At 37.2% G+C, this 12,111-nt stretch overlaps 1 protein-coding gene across 5 annotated transcripts in view; it reads right to left on the minus strand.

Moving 5' to 3' along the window:
* Positions 1–12,111, minus strand: part of KIF6 (kinesin family member 6) — a 390,985-nt gene that overhangs the window by 306,553 nt on the left and 72,321 nt on the right. The window lies entirely within an intron of this gene.

The following is a 12,111-nucleotide window of genomic DNA, read 5'->3' on the forward strand; positions in this document are numbered from 1 at the left end:
AAAGAATATATTGAAAAAATGTCCTGGGGAAACACCTGTAATTTGGCAAACTGTCAACCTGACACCTGGTACTTCACATGGTAAATACCCACAATGGTGGTCACTTCCTAGAACAGGAGGAACACACTCTGTTTGCCACCATGTATCCTGTAATGTAATTCCCTACTTAATACTAAGCACCAACTGAAATCCTCTAGGATTTCCCCTCCTGTCTTTTCTTAGAATGACTTTTTGGCAGAAGATGCTAGTCCATATATATTCTTCAGTCCTGCAGAGGAGCCCTTGATTTGATGGTGGTCTTAAGAACCCAAAGGCTGGATCTTCTCAGCTTTTGAATATAAGCTTGTAAAAATATAAGCATGGAATGAAGTAGACTTTCAAAACTGAGTCTTTTATCTATGCTACATGGAACAGTAAACTTCTGTAGCTTTATGTTTGTTTTTTTGTTACAAGTGGCTCCCTTATCTCCAAGATGTTTTCATCAAACCAGCTATGACCAGCTATGTCAATCAGCTATTGGTACCCATGTTGTGGGTAGATTTTTTGACGGATGGCTCTTCTGAGTTCACCCCTTACTGCTGGCATTAGAAATACTGCTCTACTACTTCAGTCAATGTCCTATCTACAGTTCCATATTTCATATACTTCCATGCCTGTGTTGAGTGATCTATCATTATAAGGGCCTCCTAAAACACAGTTTTGACTGGAGGGTATTCTGAAGTGGTCACTTAAGTCCTGAGCAACTTGTGCAACTATTATACTAACAATACTATATTCAGCAGCAAGTCAATGCATCTTTTGCTGTGTAGGTAGAAAGTGTTATCAGTGCTGACAAATTCAAAAGACTTAGTACAGGGAATGCGCAAGAAAGTATTGTGACTATGTGATTCAATGTTCAACTTTTGAGGAGGTTAATCATTTTTCTTCATGTGTCTTTACCTGGAGACAAGAAATTGTTGAAATTCCCAACTTTTAAGATGTTGGAACTATGACGAATTTAGGTGTATAATTACAGAACCTTCTTCCACAACAGAATGTGTTACCAATGAAATACTGATGTCCCATTAGCAATATGGTTTGGACATATGATATTTCTTGGCCATAAGTGCTCTAGGTAAATGAAGCCTAAAATTTTAAATATCTAACCTTAAACATTTTATTGATTCTTGATAGAAAAAAATAATGCAAAATATACTAGGCTTTATCTGTCTTTAAAAACAAAGAATACAGAGAACAAATTAACACGTTCATTTTGATATAGATATAGCCTATGAAAAGTGAGTATGGTAGTACACTACGTTGGCGCCTGCTGATTGTTATGTCTACTTTTTTATGCTAAAATCCTCTTTCTCACTGCCAGTTGTCCTAGTATGCCTGTCTCTAATACGTGGTCTCCCTACCCCCATCTGCTGTGGGATGGAAAAACAGATGGCATAGCTTCATAGAACACTGTAAAATAAAAAGGATAAGGCTTGGCCTGTATATACTCCCATGGCCATTTATTTATTACATTGCTACAATTAAACATTAAATAAGGAAATATAATCAGGAAAATTTGTTTTCAGTCCCTTCTGTAGAGCCTCCATTCCAACTCAAATCTTGTAACCACTCTTCATTGGACACTAAGCCTTTTCATGTGCTTCTGGTATCATCTGTCCCAAGGAAAAATACTAGTTATAAATAAAGAAAGAGAAATCACAATCTTTGAAATCCATTACTCCACAAGAACAATAATATCAGTGGCAAAAATTGTCAAAATCAACCTTTTCAGAACTCTGGAAATTGTCCAAAGGCTCACACCAATCCAAGAAGTGTTTATGTAAGACAAAATGCTAAACTCAGTAGGAACTGTGAGCTTTGTGGTATTTTAACTTGAACATTCCCAGCAACTCTCCCTAGCTCCATGGTAGCCTTGAAAAACAATAGCCTTGAAACACTGGAGCTGTGAAATCTAGCAGCCTTGCAACCACTAAAGGGGGTAGAATGGATTTGGAGCTCCTCAAAATGCCCCATCCTCAAAGAGCTACCACTCTCTGACTCATCTGGGAGCTCTCTGGAAAAGCTCCACTCACAGTACTTGTCTTTGTTAGATTTGATTCAGAGTTCACTCAGCTTGAGCAGCCCTGTCCTAGGGATGTTTGCTGAAAAAAATCAGTGGCAAGTGTTTAACATCACAGTTGGCCAAGCTGCAATACCATTGACATAAACAAGAAGGTAGCCAAAAACTTAGAAAAAAATCTGTGAAATATGGTGTATATAAGGGGCTTCAAAAACCTCTGACATACTCCAGGGAATCAGGAAGGCCACACATGTGCAGGATTGTATGTATGCCCAGAAAATACCTGAGGAGCACATTATTATTCACTTCTGGCTGGCCTTGAGACTGCACTAACAGAAACTGAGAAGAAAGACAGTGTTACAGACTTCCTCGGCATTGAAGGTATGCCCCAGCAAGCATGTAGGGACCCTTGTATGTAGGCTGGGAGAACGAGGAATTCAAGGAATTTAAGGTAATTTATTTCATTATCTTGCCTAAATTTACTAGCTAGTTTGTTGGTGATAAATTTGCTCAGTTTTTATTTATCTTAGAATGTCTTAATTTCTTCTTCATTTTTGAGAATAATATTGCCAGATATAGAATTCTCTATTTGCACATGACATAATCTTGTATGTAGAAAATTCTAAGGAATTTACTATAAAATTATTAGAAGTAAGAAACAAGTTCAGCAGGGCTGTAAGATACAAGTCTTAACACTGTGTACATAGCAATATTCCCTAAACTGATGCTAGCTTACTTGCAGAAATTGACAATATTCTTCTAAAATTTATATGGAAAGTCAAAGGAAACAGAATAGCTAAAACAATCTTGAAAAGAAAGAACAAATATAGATGATTCACACATCCCTACTTCAAAACCTATTACAAAGCTAGAATAATTAAGATGGAGGGATACTGGCATAAGGCTACACATATGGATCAATAAAATAAAATTAAGAACCCAGAAATAGAACCTTATATTTATGACTGCTGATTTTCAACAAGGGTCGCAACACTATTCACGGGAGGAAAGAATGGTCTTTTTAACAAATGATTCTTGGACAACTGGATATCCACATGCAAGAGAATAAAGCTGGATTCCTACCTCAGACCATGAACAAAAATTAACTCACAATGAATCACAGACCTAATTTAAGAGATAAAAGTTAAAAGAAAATCTTGAAAGAAAACAAATCTTCATGACCTAAATTAGGCAATGGTTTTTTCAGATGTGACATCAAAAGCACAAACAGTCAAATAAAAAAAATAAGCTGCACTTCATCAAAACTAAAAACTTTTGTGTTCAAAGGACACAATCAAATAAGTGCAAAGACAACACAATGGAGATAATGTTTGCAAATTATATCTATCTGGCAAGGGACTTGTCATCATATCCATAATCTGTAACATACAAAGAAATCTTACAACTCAATAAAAAGAAGACAAACAGTCTAATTAAAAAGTGGGCAACAGATCTGAATAGACATTTCTCCAAAAAGATATGCAAATGGCCAATAGCATATGAAAAGATGTTCAACATCATTAGTCATTAGGGAAATGCAAATTAAAACCACAATACGATGCAATTTCACACTCACTTGTGTGGCTAAAACAGAAAAAGGGACAATGAGAAGTGCTGGTGAGAATGTGGGCAAATTGGAACCTTCATACATTGTTGCTGGAAATGTAAAATGGTACAGCTTCTTTGAAAAACAGTCTTACAGTTCCTCAAAATGTAAACCTCATATTACCCAGCTAGATACATATCCAGCAGTATTAAAAACATGTGTCCACACAAACATTTGTAATGAATGTTCACAACAGCATTATTCATTATTTAGCCAAAAAGTGGAAACACAAATGACCGTCAACAGATGAGTGGCCAAACAAGATGTACTGTATCCATTCCACGGGATAGTATTTGGCAAGGAGAAGACAGTACTGATACATGCTACAGGAAGGATAAAACCGGAGAACACATTAATTTTAAAAAGTCAGTCCAAAAAGCCATATATTGTGATTCTATTTGTAGAAAATGTTTAGAATAAGAAAATCCCATAGAGATAGATAGTAGGTTAGTGTTTGACAGGGGCTAGAAGGAAGGAAAAATGGAGAGTGACTGCCAATGGGTATGGTATAGAGCTTCTTTTTGGGGTAATAAAATGTTTTAAAATTAAATAATGGTGATTGATGGTTGCACATTTGCACTAAAAACAACTAAACTGCACACTTTAAAGAGTAAATGCTTTAATATTTGAATTACATCTCAACAAAGCTGTTTCAACAATAAAAATAGTAGAGTCTATACTAACTTGGTAACAACCAGATGCGTATACTATCTTTTCAGTAGTACTTTTAAAAGACAGAGAGAATAGTAATTAATAAAAGGAATGAAAAGCTAGTGATTAATTTCAGCAATGAACATTTTTGTTAAGAAATATTTCTGAGCTTCCTAAAATCAACAATGCAGGCTACTGCTTAATCCATCTGTGCTAGAGACAGCCCTGACATGTAAATAAATCAACGCTTTACAAATCTAGGGTTTGATCATCAGAAGAAATTTCCATTGTAGAAACTCTCTCCATTTTTTTGTTTGTTTGTTTGTTTGTTTGTTTGTTTTGGCAAAATGCACTTTTCCTAGAAGTTTAAATTATAAAGCTATTTTATCATTTCTTATCTTTTAATATTTGCATGAGCAAAACAAAAAATAAAGCCTTGACCCTTTGAAGATTATAAACTTAAGTGTCACTCCAGACACATCACATTTACATGCTAGAAAAAAAAAAACAAGTCATTTTAAAGTTTAGATTTTCCATTTTTATGACTCTTTATTTGTTTAACTAGGCTCCAAGTAGAAGACTGTCGGGAGGATCTGCCCAGAGTGAGACCTCATTTTGTTTACCTCCAGATGCAAAGGCTTTAAGACTCTCCATATACAATGTCTAAATGAAAGTAACAAACAACAAATCATTATTGTAGTAATAATTTAGTTCACTAAACCAAAAAACAAGACATAAATTATAGTCCCTCAAAGAGACAGCATAACTGAAAAAAAAAAAAAAGAAATAATATATAGTAACAGGATCATGAATTTTATGTGATGTCAGCAGAGTTCTTCTAACTACACTTTGTCCAACCAAAGAATTCCCTCTAAGGTATTTCTGAAAAACAGTTACACAAACTATGCTTAGACAGGACCAGGTTGGACTTAGAGAACTGGGTAGGACTGACTTCATTTTTTTGAGGGGAGAGGCAGGTGAAGCAGCATCTTAAAAGTTTAGTCTTAGTTTAATAGTTACATTTAACAGTTCAGTCTTAGAAAAATTAAAAATCAGGGGAAAAAACATTTTATACATATTTATAAACAGTTGTTAGAAGCAAAACGTACTAGTTCACTCAGAAAACACAAACCAAACAATTAGTACTAAGGACAAATTTTTTAAGCTTATAGAAATATGCTATATATATGTTTAATCTGAAAAAAAATCTTTGCTTAATATCAACACAACTAATTTGGAAGAGAATGAAAGTTAAGTTCCCCTATTTTAAATACCGCTAGTGCTTGACTTACCACCATAATTGGGACCAGCAGACCGGTTGTAACATGATTTGGTCATAAGTTGAGTAGGCTATATGTACAGTTGAAATGGTGCACAGGGAGATGGTAGTGCTGCCGGAAGCTGGTCCACACTGTCGTATGCCCAGCTGGGCAATGTTTGCGCTGCCAGACGCGGAGCAGTCGTGGCTAGCGATTGTGGCCGTAAAGTCGAATGGTCACAAGTTGCATAGGTCGTAAGTTGATCAATACCTGTATGCAGCTCCTCCTCACCCATACTTGCCTTTCACACAGTTCTGAGATCCCGAGTAAGTAAAAAGTAGTTATTCTGAAATCCCCAGAGCAGTTAATTTCTGTCCACTGTAGCCCTCTTTCTAGAATAAAGTCTCTCAACCCCTCATAGGCAGTCCCAAGGGGCTATTGGGTCTTTTATACAGAAGGATGGTAAATGACTCTTAATTGTTTCATTTTCAGAATGTTTCACAGTGTATAAATTCAGTAGCTGAAATTTTAGAGATTTCAACCAAAAACAATAGCAACTCAAAATTAGCACAATTAACACAATTCAGCTTTGCCGTATATAAAAATAATCTTCTCATCAGTTAAGCTATGGAACTCGTAAATGAACATGGAACTTGTAACATTTCCAGCAAGATTTTGATCACGGGGCATTTCCTGTTGCTACAAAGAAGGGAGAAAACATGTGAGAAGGCCAATCCTTCTGGGGAATTTAAGAGAATAGTAGACTTTGAGAGGTCTATTTTTCTGCCCAGCAAGCTTTCTTAGTCCCTCTTCTGATAATAGGCTCCCAGTCTCCTACAAGCTCAGGAGGGACAGGCAGGTGTATGGACCCCATGACTCAGGCCTGGCTAATCATACCACCTAATCCCAACTCGGTTCTTCCAACCACTGTCCCACCTGTAACAGCTATTAAATCATTGCAATAAGCTGATGACATGACTCAAGCAAAGCAAATGAGTGTCTTCATGTCTTCTGTGTAGACTTTGAGAAGAAAATAAGTTTTCTTTTTGTTGGGGTCCCTACTAAAGGCTATATACCCTGCCCTTCAGCACGAGGAAGCAGGGCCAAGTAAAGTTCAGATGGGTGGAGGAATATGGCTATGTCAGGAACCCAGGACAAGAAGTAAAGGCCCCAATTTTTTTTTCTTCACTTGGGCTGAAGTGCAATGGTATAATCTCAGCTCACTGCAACCTCAGCCTCCCTGGTTCAAGAGATTCTCCTGCCTCAGCCTTTCGAGTAGCTGGGGTTACAGGCACTCACCATTATGCCCGGCTAATTTTTGTATTTTTGTAGAGACAGGGTTTCACCATGTTGGCCAGGCTGGTCTTGAACTCGTGACCTCAGGTGATTTGCCTGCCTCAGCCTCTCAAAGTGCTGGGATTACAGGCGTGAGCCACTGCGCTCAGCTAATGTTTTTTAACTTCTTTTTCTTTGAGACAGAGTCTTACTCTGTCCATCAGGCTGGAATGCAGTGGTGCAATTTCAGCTCACTGCATCCTCTCTCTCCCAGGTTCAAGCGATTCTTCTGCCTCAGCCTCCCAAGTAGCTGGAACTACAGGTGCCTGTCACCACAGCAGGCTAATTTTTGTATTTTAGTAGAGACAGGGTCTCACCATGTTGGCCAGGCTGCTCTCGAACTCCTGACCTCAGGTGATCCACCCACCTCGGCCTCCCAAAGTGCTGGGATTTCAGGCATGAACCACCTCACCCAGCCAAAGGCCCTGATTTTTATATCACTCCCTTCAATTCTTCTTTCAGCTAAACCAGTTATGTGAGACAAGAAATCTTCTCTGCCTTGAGTTGGAATTCAGTTATGTGCAACCAAGAGAGTCATAATTAATGCAAAGATTCTAGAGTGATCTGAAAGACACCTCTTATTCCTTGATTTAGAGCAGGGATCTCAAGCTGGCAGTAAAACTTGCCTACAGCAATGTTTAAACTTATCTAAATTTGAATGCCTTTTTGTGAGATGTGTTCTTCAGTTTGGCCTTGGTATTCAACATTCCCTTACATCTTAGAATCAACTGCTTCCTAAAGGTATTTTACTTGCCTAGACTTGAAAGCAGGGCTGCATCACTACACAATCACAGTGCAGTCCCTGTGAATGCTGGTGCTTCCTCACCTTTGTGCAGTGCCTAGTCATTTGTGTAGACTACTGAGAAGCCTGCTGCTTGGAGGTGCATAGCATAGAAGTCCTGTGTAAAGGCTTCTGAGTTTAGTTCCCCTACTTTAGACACTGTCCTTCCTAAGGGCATGTTTTGGCCCAAGGCAGTGGCTTATGCCTGTAATCCTAGCACAGGAGGCAGAAGGACTGCTTGAGCCCAGGAGTTTGAAACCAGCTTGGGCAACATAGAAAGACCTTGTCTCTACCAAAAGAAAAAAAAAAAATTAGCTGAGTATGTTGTGTGCTCCTGGAGTCCTAGCTACTCAAAAGGCTAAGGCAGAGGATCGCTTGATCCAGGACTTCAGGGTTACTGTGAGTTATGACTAGGTAACAAGAAGAACCTGTATCTAAATAAATAAGTAAATAAATAAAATAATTCATAAAAATAAAAATGAAATACAATAAAAGCATGTTCTGGCAAGATCATTCTAGGATCTTTTACAGCTCCGCTTCTATGATATATTGATCCAGTTGTAAATCCTCATAGAGAAATAAAGTAGGTTACATGGCTAAACTTCATCAACCTAAATCAAATCATCAATCATTTTGGAAAGGAATATCCAAGGCCAAGAAAATCTAGATTAGAAACAGTTACCTCAAACAACCAAAATTATTTTCTGAGAAAAATGAAACTGTACACATAGATTAACTGGTAATTTACACATCTGTGGGCATATCGATTATTAAACTAGAGTCACAAAGAAAGAGACACACAGGAGAAAAAAAAAATGGCTAGCAGAGCATTTGTTTGGCCAACACTACCTTTTAAAAAAAATTCAGTCTGAATGGTCTTAGTCCCCAGGATCTGTGCTCCCCAATTTAAGCGCAGATACTACCACTCCATTCGGCCCTCATTGCTTTACTTCAAGTTAATTGTTTGCCCTCCATGGGATGTTGAGTTTTGCAACCCCTGCTATAAAGTGACTCAGATAAATGCTAAGAGTAACACTTCAATTTAAAAAAAAATAAATCAACAAAAAATTAAACTAAATATCAGCATCTTCCGGGTTTTGAAATGTCATAAGCAATCCTCTTATACCATCAACCACCCAAGAAACCAAATGGATATCCCCTCCATCATTGTTCGCATTTCATATGTGACAGGAAAACAAGAAAGTTGGGTGCTTTCTTCTAAAACAGTCACTTTGGCCCAATCAAGACTCCCACTCTGGGATGTCTCACTAAAAAAGGATCAGCAGCTGCCTGTCTTGAAAGATTTGCAAATTCTCCTCTTTGGAGACAAGGACTAAGTAAGGGGATCTCTTGAGATCCTTCCCAGTTCTATGATTCCCAGGGCTTTGTTCACAGTCTTGTCCCAACTACTTCAAACCAAACTTTGTAAGAAGCAAACACATCACCGGGCATCTAATCCAAACAGTCTCTCTTGAAAGGATCATCAAGGTCTTAAGCACACTAAACAGTTTCACATCCATAAGTTCATGGACCAAATCCAGGCCAGAGTGCTCTCTAAATGAGGCTGTTTATTATTTCCCAAGTTACTGAAGAAACCATTTTGTCTTAGTATTAATAATAAGCAGCTTAAATCTGGTAAAATAACAGAAATGCATGAAACTTTAATAGAAAAAATGACCCTTTCTGAACACATTCCAGTTATAAAATGATTCAGTTTGAAGTCCAGCATACAGTGTTGAAAAGTGATGGCTATATTTTTATCTTATTTACATTATAAAAAATGCTTTTGCTATAGCATTTCTGACCAATATTTTTCCCACGATTCTTCAGAATAAACACTTAGATTAACTAAATATATAATCATTTTCAGATGACCATCTAAGGAGGCAACTGAAATGAAACTACAAAGTTTTATACAACAATGTGGGGAAAATCCATTGCCTACAGAAATTTATTAGGACAAAATCTTGCATAAAATCTCAACTGGTTACTTTGGGTTTCTTTTGCAGGGATACAAAAGAAAATAGAAAATACTGTTTCCTAAAATTGTTAACACTGAGTTCTCTATCAGTAAATTGATCAATCACATTTCTCAAGAATTCATGATATTATACGAGAAGCCTGGTACTATGTGCTTTGTGAATTTACAGGGGAAATAAAAGCTTCTTCTCAAGAAATTTGCAGTGCAAGATCAAACAAGATAACCACCAAGATAAGTATCTTTAAATATATGAGCCTGTGTACATATTCACCTGTATAATCTTCTAATTTACATGTCAGTCTATAATTTTTTTAAACCCAAAGGGCTGATGTATAAATGTGTCTGGCGAGAGATAAAGAATTTAAAGAAAGTCCTCTGCAAAAATTTATCATTACAGAGGCCAAGTGAGAAAACTGTGTTTTCCTGGAGACTCCATCCTTTTTCTTGCAAGTGTGAATCAAGCTTCTGAGTCCTCTAACCATCTGAATAGGTGGAAACAGAGATCTAAGAATCTAGGTGAAGAAGTAGGGGGACAGGCATAGAAATGAAAAGACAAAGGGCCTATACTTAGGGGAGGATTTGTCTGAAGAGTTTGGAAAAAGAGTGGAAAGTGGAAAGTTGAGCACTGCAAGATGATAGGGGAGGGTAGCACGTGGCTGCCATCAGTGTGGAGAGTGCTGAGAGAAGCAGTAATGGAGGAAAATGAAGTCCCCTACCCCCGGCAATTCCTGAGAGCCCGAATACAATCTGACCTTTGAGTACTTCCAAAAGTGACACCGTACACAGATTGGACCACATGGAGCTCGCTCTAGTTTATATTTGAGTTCTGAGCCTTTTTCCCCATACTTCTAGTCTCAAGATTACTTGCCAAATAAGACCTTCTTATTTGACTTCAACTTTGTGTAAAATAGAAGACAATTTGCACATTCTTGGGAAAATTCAAACACAGTTTGATTTCAATGGATAATAATCAAGGTGGAAAACTGTCCTTTGGAATAGAAAGGTAAATAAAAATACATCTCATGAAGTTGCAAGTAATCATCACAGCTTTGTTTGCATCATGGATACACAATGATCTAATGAGATTTAGGAGCCAGAGTTTGAAGCAGAAAGATGTGGCCTGATTGGGATCACTGATAAAGGAATCACGAAAAAGGAACAGAAGAGACTGTTCAGCTAAGTAATGTCATCCTCACCCTGTAGGCCATGGAGAACTATGGGCTATGGAACTATGGCCTGTGAACTAGAGGGGCATAACAGTGGAGAGGCAGAGTCAGTCTTGGCTGGGCAAACATCACAAGAGGAGTCTTCTAGGAGCACAGTATGAGGAGAGACACGGGGACAATGGAAGGGGATAGTGTTCACGAAATTTCATGAGACACATATCCTACTATTTGATTATGGATAATAGAGGTACAGGATCATCTTACTAAGTGCGATGAACAGTCTCAATGAACTAAAAAATCTTTAGTCTTAAAGCACTCAATCAAAATTTATATATTTAAATGTTTCTGTGGCACTTCAAACTCAGTCTGATCAAAACTGAATTTATGACTTTTTTCTTTTAGCCATATTCTTCCTCCTTCATTCTCTAGGTAATCTATTCTGAGACTTCTATTATCTCCCACTTTAAGGATGAGAAAATTTAGCTTTAGAGAAGTTAACGATATCAAGGTCACACTTAGTAAGTGGTAAGAGTAAAATCAAGGTGTATTTGATTCCAAATATAATATTCTTCCTACTACCTAAGTTATAAAACAAACCTATCATCTTTTTATAAAGCTGACAATCAGGTATGTTCAGTAGAGTAATATCCAGTTAAACAGTTGTCTCAAACTTGCTCTCCACAGAAGTTCGTAGGCAAAAATAACTTAAAAATCTCAGAGATTAAGTATGCTGGCTTCATGTTTATAAAATGTGAGGGCTAATCAAAATAAACAGATTAAGATCAGTATAACAGTTTAAATGATATACAATTAAATTATATATTCCACTACTTTTCATTTGTTCTCATCTTAAAACCACAGCTTTGTTGCTGACACAGCCTATAGCAAGCATCTTACAGGTATGAACGCAGTGCAGATTTATAATACTTTCATCTGGTGTACCTTGATTTTCATTAATTACATAGCACAATCTTGCAAAGTACTGTTTTATAACACCACTATCTAGGATGGTTAAAGACAGGAAAGAAAATTCACTACAACAAAAAAAATCTGTATCACCATTCAAAGAGAAGCAAAGGATGTGGCTTTATCATCAACATGTTTACAATAGGATTAAAATAATAAAAAACAGAAAAGAATTACTAATCTTTTTAAGGTTTTCCTCCTGAAAGCAGATATAAAAAGAGAAAGCACCAGAGACTTGGGGGACAGCCTCTAGGAAAGTCAGAAGATTCAGAGGAGAGGAAGAAAGAATGCAGATACTTTCCTCAAT

This window comes from Sapajus apella, unplaced genomic scaffold, assembly GCF_009761245.1.
Source record: "Sapajus apella isolate SASKATOON/1434 unplaced genomic scaffold, GSC_monkey_1.0 scaffold83, whole genome shotgun sequence".
Classification (NCBI taxonomy): domain Eukaryota; kingdom Metazoa; phylum Chordata; class Mammalia; order Primates; family Cebidae; genus Sapajus; species Sapajus apella.